Below are 13,696 nucleotides of genomic sequence, written 5' to 3'. Positions count from 1 at the left end.
TGAAATAAATTTTGAAGGATAAATTTGCTGAGACTGCAGGCCACAAACATGAAATCCGCAATGCAGAATATAATTCTGAGACCCATACTTTGGTAATAGAAAATCAAGATTGTCCTGGAAAAAGTTACTACTTTGACTGAACAGAGACTAGTGTCTTTAAAGGAAATCCCCACTGGTTTATTTTGCATGATAAGTTTCTTCATGTATAAATGGCAAAAAGACCTTCAGCTAGAATGTTCCTCTTGTTAGATTAAGCCTGGGCATTTGCAAACAAATTGCAAGCAGTGTACATTAACAGTCTAAAACAGAGACTTGGATGCCTAGCTCTCTTAAGCCATCTTGAGCATCCCCACCAATGGGAAAAGCAAAACAAGAATTAGCAAAAACAAATACTGAGAGAAACTACATACAGCATCCCTGGCCATCTGCATTGAAGGTGTCTCTTTACCTAAGAAGAAAAAGTGTCCCCAGGAGAGCATCAGAGGATTAATTTTTCAGCATGGGATATTACAGTTTGGCTGTATAGGACACAGAATTGTGGTGTCTGCCTGTCTGTAGCTTTTAGTAGAAACTTGAAAGTAGGGGCCACACAGAACAAAAAGGTTAATATTTACAAGCTCTAGAATCGGGTGGAAAATTGTGCTTTAGGTCAGCATTTCACAAGCCTTTGCTGTAGCTCCATTGCAATGAGTTAAAAACAGATTTTGGAGATGGGGCCTGGGGAATGATTGGAGGTAGAGACAGCTTTGAAAAATGTAAATTTATGAGATTGGACTGCAGAAATAGTCCCCTGTTGTCCCAAAGGTGCTTAGGGCTTTGCTCAAAACGTATATTTGAGATGCAGCATCTGAAGTTGGGGAAGGATCAGGAGGGGAAACAGGGTAATTTGCACCAGGACCCTCTTTTGACAAGCTGGAGACAGCTTCAGATCCTTCTGTGCCAAGAGACAGAAAGCCACAGCATTCACTGTCCCCCTGTTCCCTTGGGATCTCTGCCTCCCTCTGGATATTTAGACTTAAAATTTTGCAGCTAATCAATTTTTTTTTCAACTTCAAGTAAAGAATTTTTGTTGCTGTTTGTTTTAAAGGAGAGTTTGTAGAAATCATAAATGCTGCCACCCAGGGCATTGTATTGTATCTTGAAAAGCAGGCTATGAAACTTGAGCTGCTGCCTCCCCAGGCTTGTGTGCAAGACTGCCAGTGGTGGTTTTAATTACCACCAAGATTTTAACTGTTGCCAGTAGAGCCAATGCCATTCCCCATCAAGCTGCAAGTACAGGTAGGTGGCTCAGCAGCAGCTGAATCCTTTCCCCAGCTTGGCTTACTTGCTTGAAGGAACCAAAAAGGCTCCTTTTCCCTAATAAAAGGTTGTGTTTCCAGTAGGGCAATTTACTGGTTATTTTGCACTTTTTCTTTTTCCAGCAAGCTTGCCTAGTACAGGCAAGACTTAGATAGACATCCCCAGGCTAACTTAAGCATTTTTCTCTTCTTGCACTTTAATTTTCAGTCTATATTTTGCTACTTGGTCTGCATTTCTTTAAAGAGAAACCTACTACTTCAGCCTTGTCCCCAACCGCTGCTCGCTCAGACCATCTTGCATTTGACCTTGGGAGATAAAATAACCTCCTTGATGTTAACCCTTCCTTTAACTTTTATTTTTTTTTAAGTAAGTGTATTTTAAAGCATTTCTATCTGCTTTCCTCTCCTTACCTGGTACTTTAACAAAGTAATTTCCATAGAATGAAAACATTTATTAAGCAGGTCTTTATCTTTTTTGTTTTTCAAACCAGCTAAGCTGTCTGTGGTGTTCTAGAGTTGAACAAGCTAGATTTACGTGGATTTAGGGAATAGGTTGCATGAGGACCAAAGTTCTGTTTCAAAGAAAAAGTACATTTCAATAGTAGTTTTAAGAATTATATATGTAACCTGTGAGTAGCAACTCATTCTTTCAATGACCGAATTATGGGATATTACATCCTGGACGATATGATTCTCTTTGGGTTTCATGGCAAGTTATCTGTCAGGCTGTGAGAAAACATATTCTGGAGGTTTTTCACACCCCCCTAGCCCCACTGGTGCTGGGACTCAGGGTCTCCTTGTGCAAAGTGCTAATGCAAAATGCATTGGCACTTGCTGGTGAGAGAGTTGGGCCCGCTGGTACATAGGTCACTCGTCCCTTTTCAGCCTGGGGGACACAGATCAAACTTCTCGTTACAGGAGGAGAGAAGGGCAATTATCTTGTGTCCGTGATGCTGCACAATAACAATATTGTTTGAAGCTATTTCTCTGTTGCCTCCCCCATTTTTCACTTGTCGGCATGGATATCTTGCAGGTCCCAAGTCAGAAACTGATCTCTATAAATAATAACTGGAGAGCTGGTCTCCATGCAGTGCTGTTAAAAACTTAGTATTGAAAATTGATTTCTATCAGTAATGTTAATTATGAAGATTTTAAAAGCATTTGGGCAGCAGGGACTGTCTAACGTAGTCAGGCTCTGGTGTAGGTGTTTGCTCACAGCAACAATTAAGGCTTTTTCCTTACCCTGTAATATGTTACAAACAGCTAAAAGCCTGCTTTAGCTGATCTTTTCATCTGTTGTTCCTAGGCGGTATGCCTTAAGCAGTCTTTTCACTGGGAAAGTCTAACTTTTATGTGTTTATTTTTAAATCAAGCTGCTTTCATTCAGATTCCTCAAGATGGGTCTAGATATCTCAGTGGGTAGTTTCGTGTATCCATCCTTATTCTCCCCATCCTGTGTTCACCTCTTGAACCTCAGACTCCCAAAGTCTGCTGGCTTTCTTAGGCTGAGAGAAAAACACCAAACCTGCAAGTGATGGTCTGCAATATGTGTCCTGTCACTTTTAGGAGGTGGGATGTGCTCTCACTTCAGAAGCAGGTCTGCAAGGTCCATGAAAGTGGTGTGTTACCTGGGAAGGACATGTCTGAATTCAGCTAGTATGACTGAACGTTCATATTGGAAACATCAAGAAGGTTATATATATAAAATAATACATTATATATATAATGTAATGTATTATATAGTAATAAATCCTGAAGTTGTGGAAAGACATGGCTAAATGTAGACCTAAATAGAGGTGACCTGGACAAATAGCACTGTAGACAAACTGAGAATCTACCACCTCAATCAACCTGCTCTTGACTGCCTGTACTGCAGTAGGAGCATCCTCAAGACTGGAGCGATGGGGCAGGGCAGGTGTAAATGATTAATCATATGGCCTATGCTCTAAATGCAAGAGGATGACATTGTTCTAAAGAGCCTAAATGCTGTTTTAATACAATCTAATTCTTCTGCATCGCTATCCAAGCAGTAACTTAAATAAACCAGAGACCTAAAGGCATTTTTGAAACTTTGCTGCCCATTGGAGATTGTCATTTCACTTCGTAGAAGAAATCAGAGTATTCGGAAACTTTTTGTTTCCAAGTTGTAGCATAGACTGCTTTATCTAACATAACCTTTAATGGAGCTCCCATTGATTCCTTAAGGACACTGTTCCTAACGTCAGCTTTGTCTCATTGCTGGGGAATTTGTCCTGATAAACAGCACAAATGTTACTGTGCTCAATCTCATTCCTTTATTCATAATTATGTCCCTTTGGACCACCTACACCCTTTCCATAGAGCCCAAGAGGGCTGTGGAAGATGAAGACCATTTTGTGAGCACGTTATTCCAGATGTACTCCCTACCCGCACGGGGTGAGAGCAGTGCAATGCAGTTCTTTGGACATTTATCTCCTCCTGTAGCTTTTCAAGCAGCTCTGAAGGAATAATTACCATTTTGACATCACCGATCTGGGAATGCTGATTACTTAAATACTGTCCTTGTTGACTTTACTCCTTTTAGCTGTTTTCTGTCTTAAAAATGTGTTTTGCTTTTTCTTTGTGTATGTGTCTCAGAGACAAGGGATGTTTCTTTAAAATATGTATTTTTTCATTTATTAAAATCTCATTGTGGCAATGGTAAGTGGCATGCCTGGCTTAAAAAAAAAAAAAAAAGAAAACAGGGTGACAGTGTGTGGATGTGATTCCTTATAGTGTTAGTTATCATGGGTTGGTGTAAAGGCCTTTTCTCACCTGAGAAAACCAAAACTATTGCCCTAAAATAGAATGTATAACCATGCATGTGATCCTTTAATAAAAGGAAATGTTTGGCCTTCAAAGAAATATCTTGCCAGAAAGGCAGAGCGAGCAAAGTAGTGTAGCGTGTTGAAAGCCATGGTTTGAGAGGCAGCTGGAGGGGTACAGCTGCCTGCACAAGGCTTGTACGGGGACACCTCTGCAGTGGGTTGAGCAGTAAAAGATATCCTTGTTGCTATTGGAGCTGGTGATTCTTGCCATACTTGCTTTCATTAGGTTCCCCCACCCCACCCCCCTGAAAATAGATTACCTTTTCACTCAAGTACTGTGCTAACACTTGAATAATAAACAACGTGTCTTTTATGTGACAGGGTACCTGTGGGACTTAGCCATACAGAGAACAAAACGGCTAAGACGTGCTCGAGCTGAACATAAACACTGGAAAGGATAATGTTCTTCATTAAGTGCTTGGTGGCTAAGCAGAGTGGATACTTGCTGCTGTTTGCATGGCTGCCTGCAGAGATGTTTCGGGCCAACAGGTTTTCCCTAAGCAGTTAAGTTAAGCATATAAATCTTGCATGAGTGCAACACATGCTCATGTTCACAAATGCAACAACTGAAAGCCTGTTAACAAAGAGCGTGTAGTTCTAAACATCCTGAGAAATTCGGTCACTTCTAATTGTTCTTCACTACATGTATAATTCTATTTTTTTGCCTTCTGCTTATCTGATGGGGAAAATCTGTTGCATTGCTGATGTCTCAGTGCAGCCTCTTCTGGTCATTTGTCATTGATGACCAGCAGATGTAGCAGAGCTCTTGGTCTTCTGCGGTGCTGGCGTTTACCAGGAACCTCAGGCAGCCCTCCGATACTCTTCCTTTACCAGCAGGCTTCACTAGTGAGCTACCTCCTAGTGGCAGGTAGCGATGCTCCAGTACAAAGGTACTCCACCTCTAACAATACCTTTGCAGATCACGTGGTTCTTTTCTGGTATAATTTTATTCATTGATTCGTTAAGTAGATTTTAGTGTATCCTTTTGGTAGCAGAATTCCTTATGCTAACATCAGTCTTTGGCGATCATCTCTTACTTTATAATTCAGCCAAGATTTGACCAACCAAATGACAGCAGTCAAAGAATTGTTTTTGACTGAAGACAAGGAAATACCAGTTTCTTGTTGTCATTGGGATGCGGAATCTGCTTTTACATCTGCTGGCTGTGCAGGCGACTACATGATGTTAGTGCTTGAAAGGCTTTTGGTTTGAGATTTCAAGGGACTGGCAATGAACTTTTTGATGTCTCCATTTTGGAGTGTGCTGCTAAAATCAACTTCGTGAGATGTGACGTCTCAATATGTGTGTTCTGGACAGTCACCCTTTGAACATTAGGCCTCAAGGGAGATGGTCAGTCTTATTGTCCTGGGTAGTAATCACAGAGCGTGATCATCCATAATGTCATTTTTGGGTAAGTGCCACTTGGTACTTTTTATTTTTCTGTTAATCTTTTCATGTGACTCATCAAATCAATAGCATTCCTTCTGAAACAACTGGAGTTCTTCCCCTGCCCAGTATTCTTCTAGCTCTTCTGCACAAAGTTTAGAACAAACTAAAGAGACCCTGTAAGGGCAAAGCTTGCTCATGAGCCTACTGTTGTAAATCTAGGCTAATTTGATTGAAGCTAGTGTTGTGCCAGACATGCCAGGAGCAGAACTGAGCCTCTGTTTTACTGATTTTTAGAGTCTGGAATGAAAGAGCAATAGACCTTCTCTCTGTGCAAATCAATTCATATGGATAAAGTCTCTTAAAAAAAGATAAACATTTATGTAGTTGATTGGACTTGTCTTCAGAGTAACAGATACTGCAAGTTTATATTAGATGGATAAACCTTTGAGGCCACAGAAGTACTTGATTAATAAAGTGAGTCAAGTGAAAACTGATTCTATAGGAAAACCAGAGCACTGGCAGCATATAAGCAAATGGCTGCATTTTGTTTGTTTGGTTGGTTGGTTTTTTTGCCACAAAGCAGTCTAACAGTTAAGCAGCTAAAATTACCTGGTAGATATCCATTTGCTTGAGAGGAACCAGGGCCACTGCACTTGGGCTGAAGGATCAGCGTCGGGTCCTGTTAGAACAGAGTACATGGGCAGATGTGCAGCTCCAGCTGTGCCAGCACTCCCAGGGTGCTGCTCCTTGGGGACCTTCCTGCGGGAGCATCCGGACCAGCTCTGACCCAGAACAGGTCCAGCCTCTGTCAGGGCTCTCTTGCTGTATGCAGGCTGGTGCTGATTTATTTCATGTGAGTCCAAACCTTGGTGCTGAGGTGGACCGGGAAAGAAAGACCAAGTTCCTTCATTAAAAACTTCTTTCTTTTCAGCCTAGCACTAATCACAGGGAGCTTTTTTCTTCTGCCTTTCCCCAATGCCAGGAATCTGTGCATAACCTCAGGCCTTCCTTTCTTCTCAAAATTTTGTCACTCAGCCAATTTTCCACTCTTACTTTTCTAACCCTAAATTTCCTCCTTCCTTGATTGCTGACTTTTCTGCCTTGCAAGATCTCTTGTTCCATCCTCTGCAGATGGATACAGGCCCCACTCCACCACATCTGGATTGAAGTCCTGCTAGAGGGCACAGCATCAAAGTCCACTGGGAACTGGGACCAGCTTTAGCGACCATGCCCCTCCTCCCGCCAGCATAACTAGGGATCTGTAGCAGGACCAGCCAGGGACCAGATGAACCTGGGATGAGCTTAATGCCACGAACAAAATGCAAGGAACGCAGTGTGAACAGTTCTGATGCCAAGTGCAAGAGGCTTCAGAGGCATGTCTGCTTTGGGGCTTCATCTGGTCAAGGCCAACCTTGGGGCATTGCCCAGCCCTCTGTGGCTTTTGCTGGTTGTCCTCTCAATGGTGCTGTCCTTGTCCATGTGTGTTTGCTATGCCCCAGCTGGCCCTCTCCAAGGCATGTGTATTCATTGCAGTGGTTTAATCACCCTAAATAACTTTCTAGGTAGGAAGTTCAGGTTCCTGAGTTAAAATCTCTTTGGAGGGAGGCTAAGCCCTGGGTAACTGCAAAGTGCTCCTGCTTGCTTGCTGCATGGGCCAGCAGCATCTCCTGCCTACCAGCCCTTTTGCTGTTTCCCTCAAAGCCATCTGTGCACTGTGAGCCTGTATGATGACTGGGCTGCCCTGAATCCCATGACAACACCTGCACGTCTGTGCTCAGCTCACTCCCTGGGCATTGCCAGACCTCCTGAGGCCCTGATTTCTTCTCTGATGGGGCCATTACCAGCCTGCACGGAAATGCTGTGTCCAGGTGTGGCTTGTACACACTCAGCTGTTTAAACCAGCCCCTGGGAGATCTCACCAGCCCCATATCAGCAGGGCAAGCTGGTGGGAGAATGGTTTCCTACCCCCACCATCAGTTCCATCACCCATCGCATCCTCTATGGAGATAGTTAATACAAAATACTCATCAGATTTTAAAATGAGCTGTTTTAGGGGGAAGGTGAGATTTCATTTTTTTAATACCTACCTTTCCAACATTGAAGTTTTCTAATACAGCCTTGAAAAGGCTCTTGCGCATAGGACCAAGTAGCAAGTATGCCCTTATGCCTCCTTTCCACCAGAATAGGAAGCGAGGAGCTGCAGGGAAGGCGAGGAAAAAAGTCTCTCTTCCTCCTCCTCCCCTCTCTCCCTCCCCACACTTCTCTTGATCTGCTGGTGGCTCCTAAAAGGATTAATTAGAAAGATGTGAGCAAGGGTTGGAACGTCAGAAAACAATCGTCACTTTCATATCTGACCCCTATCACCAGCTGCAGAATTAACAAATTGAATGTCGTCAGCAAACAGGAGTTGCAGATGATATGAAGTTCATTACTAGCAGCACAGGGCTTGTTTTCAAAGCCCAGTTTAAACAACTCCTGCTGATTAAATTCCTTGCAGGGGCTCCTGCCAGACACGTTTAGAAAATACGGACATCTAACAAGTCTCTCTCTCTTTCTCTCCCTGTCTTTCTTTTTTTTTTCCCTCCCCCCTCCCTTTTTTCTTTCCTTTTTTTTTTTTTTTTCTTAACATGTGCCAATTATTTGTCTCCTATCTGCAGGTACTGGCAAGTATCAGTGCTCTGGTCCCACTGTCTACAGCCTTATCCATTTGGCGCCTGCTCCAGCCCTCTCACATTACCAGCAGTGGGGTCTGTTTTCAGCTGTGAAAAGCTGTGAGCATAACTTCATTCTGCCCCTCCTCCCACTGCAGCCTCTCTTCCTCCCTTCCCTTTTTCCCCCCCTCTCACCCTTTGGCTCGCAGGGCTCCCTTCAAGAGCTGGGAAGCAAGGAAAAAACAAAGCATCCTTGGTAACCTGCTAGAGTGGTGCTGGAGATAGACAGCCTCCCTTCCCACTCCGGTGGTTGTGGCTCCCCTGCATGGGAGCATCCAGAGTGGTTAGAGATCCACCAAGGCAGGTTGCACAAGGGACTGTCTGGATGTGCTGGGATGGGGGGGGGGGGGTGCGGCAGGAGCTGTAAGCAAGCAGACAGGAGAGCTGTGGGATAAAAGTTGGAGGTATTAGTGTAGCATCTGTGTAGTTCAAGAGCGTGAACATTCCCTGAGCTTTTCTTCCATGTCCTGAAGCACATTTTTAGCCCCACTGTATTTTGCCATTTCACATTCCTCCTGCTCATGCGGTTGGGATTTTTCTCCACCATTTCTCTAGGAAGTGAGGATGAAATCAACAGAGTGTGATTGCAACCCTTTTTCTTACTAATAGCTGCTCTGACTGCCCCTGGACGTGACAGGGGAACTCTGCTAGAAAAGGTCAGATCTCAGGTTTAGGTTGTTCCTGCAAGTTTTATGAAAGCAGGCAGTCCCGGGGAGGGGAAAGACATCACCAGGGGTCTCCGTGGGAGAAGATGACCAGCTGTTACTGTAGAGAGGAGCTATGAAGGTCCCAGCCCTGGGAGCACCTTGCCATAACTCACACTGAAGGAGCTACCCAGGAGCCTGGCTATGCGTCATGCATTTGTAGCAAAACAGGCTATGTTTGCTCTGCGGATGCTCTCTTTTAATCTCACAGATAAAACCTTTGAGCTGAATTGGGAGAACTTTCAAAGGTTGTGTGGAAAATGACTGCCCTTTGGGGCCACATGGTACTGGGACCCTGCTGCTCAATTAACTTTTCTTTGGAGAACTTGCTCAGGAGAAGAATATTGTGAATTATTCCAGAAAAGCACTATTGAGCTATTCTTTCACAGTGAAATGGTGGTATTAGGGGCAGGAATACTGTATAACCTTCAAAGAATCTTGTAACACAGTTGAGTCCTTTCTGTACCATTATTTTTCCCATGTGGGAAGTATTTTCTTTGCCAGTCAAGGCACTCTGGTCACTGAAAGGATTGCTGATGTTTTTCTACACAGGTGAAACTGTCATAGAGATATGCACACATTGCTAGGTAACATTTTGGATTATGGGGGTCTTTGGTGCAAGAAATAGCTCAACACAGAGTTTTTAATTTTTTCTTTTGTCCTTTACAGCCAATCTCTCTCCCTCATGCTAGTACTGGCAGTTAATTACAAGATATAAAACTGCCCTACCTTTTTATTTACCCATTTTTTTTAAAAAATGCCTCTCTATGACCATCTCTGAGTGTTGTGTTTGAAAATGGCTGACCCAGAGCAGTATGTCTAATTTGTACATCCCTCATTGCTAGGCCACTTGCATCTCCTACGTTTTGCTCTACTGTTTTTGGGTTGGAAAAAAAAAAAAGCAGCTTCCAAAATGAATTCATCAGGCATGGCTGCTTTTTTTTTTTCTTAACTGAATTCACTGAATTTATAACAAGAATTACACTTGGGCAATTTAATTTCCGAAGTTCCTGCTGATTTTTTTTTAATTCTAACTGTAAAAATGTGGGGGTTTATATATATCTGTCAGTGACCTAGTCTCATTTTTGCCTTGAAATGCATTACATACCTGCAAAGTGTTCATCCAAAGTCCACATTTCAAGTTCAGTGCTGTGCACAGGTTGCATTCCTCACGGACATGTGCTTGCACTGATTACTGCTCAGCAACTGGACACACAAGTGCACAGAGCGTTTCTAGCTGGCAGGATGTTATTTTTGGAAGAATATGCCATAGCATGAGTTTGCTGCACTGCTGGGTAACCAGCACGGGATGTCTGTGGTACATAAGGAGAAACCCGCTACTAATGTGGCATACATGGATGTATATATTGTATATGCATACTGCATATAATTGCAGTATGGGCCTATGGGAGGACTTGCTTTCAAATCTAGCTAAACTTACAGAAGAATCTATTTTCCCAATGCTATCTGTCATTCTTTGGAAGCTCAGAAGATACTGACCCAATATTTTTTTCCAACATTCTTTCAATTCCAGCAAAATGACAGGGTTAGCTTGGTGCAGGGAGCTTGATATTAGAGAAGTCACCTGTGAAGCTGAGTTGGTTGAGGGGTTGCATGCAGTAACTTCCAGCAAGGATTACCTCTCCGGTACACCTATAGTCCCCAGCTCGGTGTGATCTAGAAGATCCACCGTCTCTCTAGTACCAGCTGGTTGTTTTTCATTCTTTCATCCACCATCATTGTTTTGAAAAAGCACTTTTGGCATGGCGACCACAGGCTGTGCCCCCCTGGGTACTGTGCGAGGTGGTTTGCCTGCACAGATCCCTGCTGGCAGGTCTTGGGAGAGGCCCATTTCAGATGGTATTGAAAAGTGGCTCAGACAAATTGCAAGCCACCTCACCCATGTCAGGGACTAGCCTAAATCTTTGGCTTGCTCTTGCTCTCCTAAAGCAGCCTGCATGCTCTTGCTGGTACCGGCACTTCTGTGGGTCAATTGATGTCCAACATGTCAGTGGCTCCTTCAGCTATTAGTAAGAAAGGGAGTTGCAATCACTCGGCAACAGATAAGTTTTGGGCACCTTGAGGTCTCTGTTAAAGCATTTGCTTTGATATAGCTATCCTGTCTGCTCTTGGTCTGTTTGGATCCTGCTGTTGAGCACCTACCTTGGTATCTCTGTTATAACTTTTGCCTGAAGCACAATAGTGCATAGATAGGGGATTTGTAAGCTATTTTGTTTGAATTGCATTAGGTTTCCCCTCTCCAATTTGTCTTGGCCAGGACCTACTGTCCCGAGGGAAACAGGGATCAAATGCTATGAGACTGTTTCTCTTGTTCGTGGTCTGAAGCCCTTATGTGATAGTGATTGGACCCAATTCTTTCTTGCGGTATTTTCTCAGACCCTGGCTAATCATACTTTTCTTGCCCTCTAGTCTTCTCTTGCTTTTTTTTTTTTTTTTCCATTTCTCTGACATTTATTGCTTTATCACAAAACCCCACCAATGTTGCCCCAGCCCTGAACCTCTGCTGTTGTCTGTTGCCACCTGAGTCCATGGTAGTCATTGCTGGTCTCCCAGCTATCCAGCACACCAAAGAATAACTTCTGCTACTTTTCTGAATGGAGGCTGAGGATTATGTCCCACAGCTATGCTGAGGTCTGTGCTCCGAGGTCTTATGCTGGAGGATAAGTCAACACAAGTGATACGGCTAGTCATGACACCCTTCACCATTGGCGTTGCAGTCCCCCAGCAGAGGTCTAGCTGGGACATCTGGGCCAAGGAATTCACATCTCATTTGCAGCCCATGTTGAAGGACCTCACATTAAAGCATAAGTTAATGAGAACTCTGCTCTTCCCCGTGCCTCTAATCTGTAAAAGTCATAAAGAAAAGTACTTGCAAGGAAGTGCATTAAGCAGTCTTTATGAGCTGTGACACACAGTGCGGTAAAACCCACGGCTGGGCCCCTGGGCCACCTGCAGGACAGCTCTTTATTGGGAGGGACACCACAGAAGTCCCATCTTATGTGGTTATACACAATACTGTAATAGGGTTAGCTCACAGTAAAAGTGTAATTAATGTCACGTGATATAAAGATTTACCATTTTCTATAAGGACTTCTCCCCCAGGCATCTTTCTTGCATCATTCAGCAACCTAAATTAAAATGACCCTGCCCATTCCCCGCCTTTTTACCCCTTTCCTGACTGTATGCTTGTTCCCAAAGATGTTTGCTGTGGGCTGCAATTTCACCAGAGAGGCACTAGGAAGACATTGTGCAACAATAGCGGTGCTGCCTTCGTTGCCTGTCAGGTGGGAAATGAAAAAATATGTAACTTGTCTGGAGTTTTTCTTTCTCTCTCTGTAAATCCTCTGTGCATTTTCACACCAGGCTGCCATGTCTCCCACATTCCTCATCACGGTGAGATTATTGCAGCTTGCTCCTGGACGTTACAGAGGAAACAAATATCCATGCTTTCTTCATTTGCTACACAAATGGGACTTCTACGTGAAGGATGAATGGCAAGATGATTTTCTTGACAAGTCTGCGTGTGCGTCTGCTAAAGGATCCTTGCTGGGGGCTATGCCTAGTTCTTGTAGAAGCCCTGGTACCAGGAGATGTTTTTAATTGGGGAAGAGAGCACCACAGTGCCTAGGTCGCCACCTGCACTTCCATCCCTCTCTTTCCTCTCTCACTTTGAGCACGTGAGTGTACTGCTAGATTATTTGTGCCCCATTAACGAGATCTCTCTCCAAAAGCTCCCTGCAGTCAGCAAGCGACTTCTCAGTGGTTTGCTTTTGGGACCAGCCCTGCTGTGACCTGAGTTTTGACCTAACTTGGCTACCTTAGCTGAAGTAGATAAGGGGCTGCTTTTCCCAGAAGGTTACAGCAGCCACCTTTACTTTGTGTTAAAGGTGGAAATGCTCCTTATGAAGTCCGTCTGCTGAAATCCCAAACCCCTGTGGATCCCAGGCTGAGCCATGCAGGTCTTTTCTTTAGAAGCTTTAACCTAGGCAAAAGCCATCCACACCACCGTGGATGACATAATGAAAAATGAAAACCAGAATGTGCTTCTCTTCACTCTCAGTACCACTATCCTTGAAATCAGGCTTTGCAGTGGGTAGCTCCTCTGTATAGCTGCTTCCTCCCGTTTCCTCACTTTTGCTGCCATTTACCAACCAGAAAAAGTTATTCCAGACCTAAAATATTCCTCACCCTCTTGTTATCCATACTGGCCAGGGTGCAGTGCTATAGAGGACATGTTTTGCTGCAGTGTAACTGGAGAGCAAGGAAAGCTGGCTGTGCCATCAGCCTTGCACAAGACGTTCAAACTGAGATGATGACTGATTAAAAGGTGGTAAGGCTTTTTTGATTTAGCCTGTCTTTCCCACCTCTTCCCTCTCAGTCTTGGACAGTCAGGGTACGCAGGTCTGTCACTTGCGGGGATTTTTGTTCTGACCCTTTGGTTGTGGTCATATGAACAGCAGTTGTCCAGGTGACTTAATGGAGTGTGTGAGCCTCTTGTTATCGCATACTATAAAATTCAGAAGTGGCAGATCACCTGGGCACGTGGCAGGGCCCAGAAATATGACCTGGTGATGCTGTCACTCTATTGCAGGCTATCAAATTAATACACAGTTTGATTTTTCCATCTCATAGTATATTGCCTTGCACTGACCTTGGGAGAGGCAGCTGCAAATGGCCATTTGCATCAAAAGCTTCCCAGTCACTCCCGATTAGAGCGACCACATCTT

The sequence above is a fragment of the Falco cherrug genome, chromosome 4 (assembly GCF_023634085.1).
Source record: "Falco cherrug isolate bFalChe1 chromosome 4, bFalChe1.pri, whole genome shotgun sequence".
Classification (NCBI taxonomy): domain Eukaryota; kingdom Metazoa; phylum Chordata; class Aves; order Falconiformes; family Falconidae; genus Falco; species Falco cherrug.
This window is presented reverse-complemented; position numbering follows the sequence as displayed.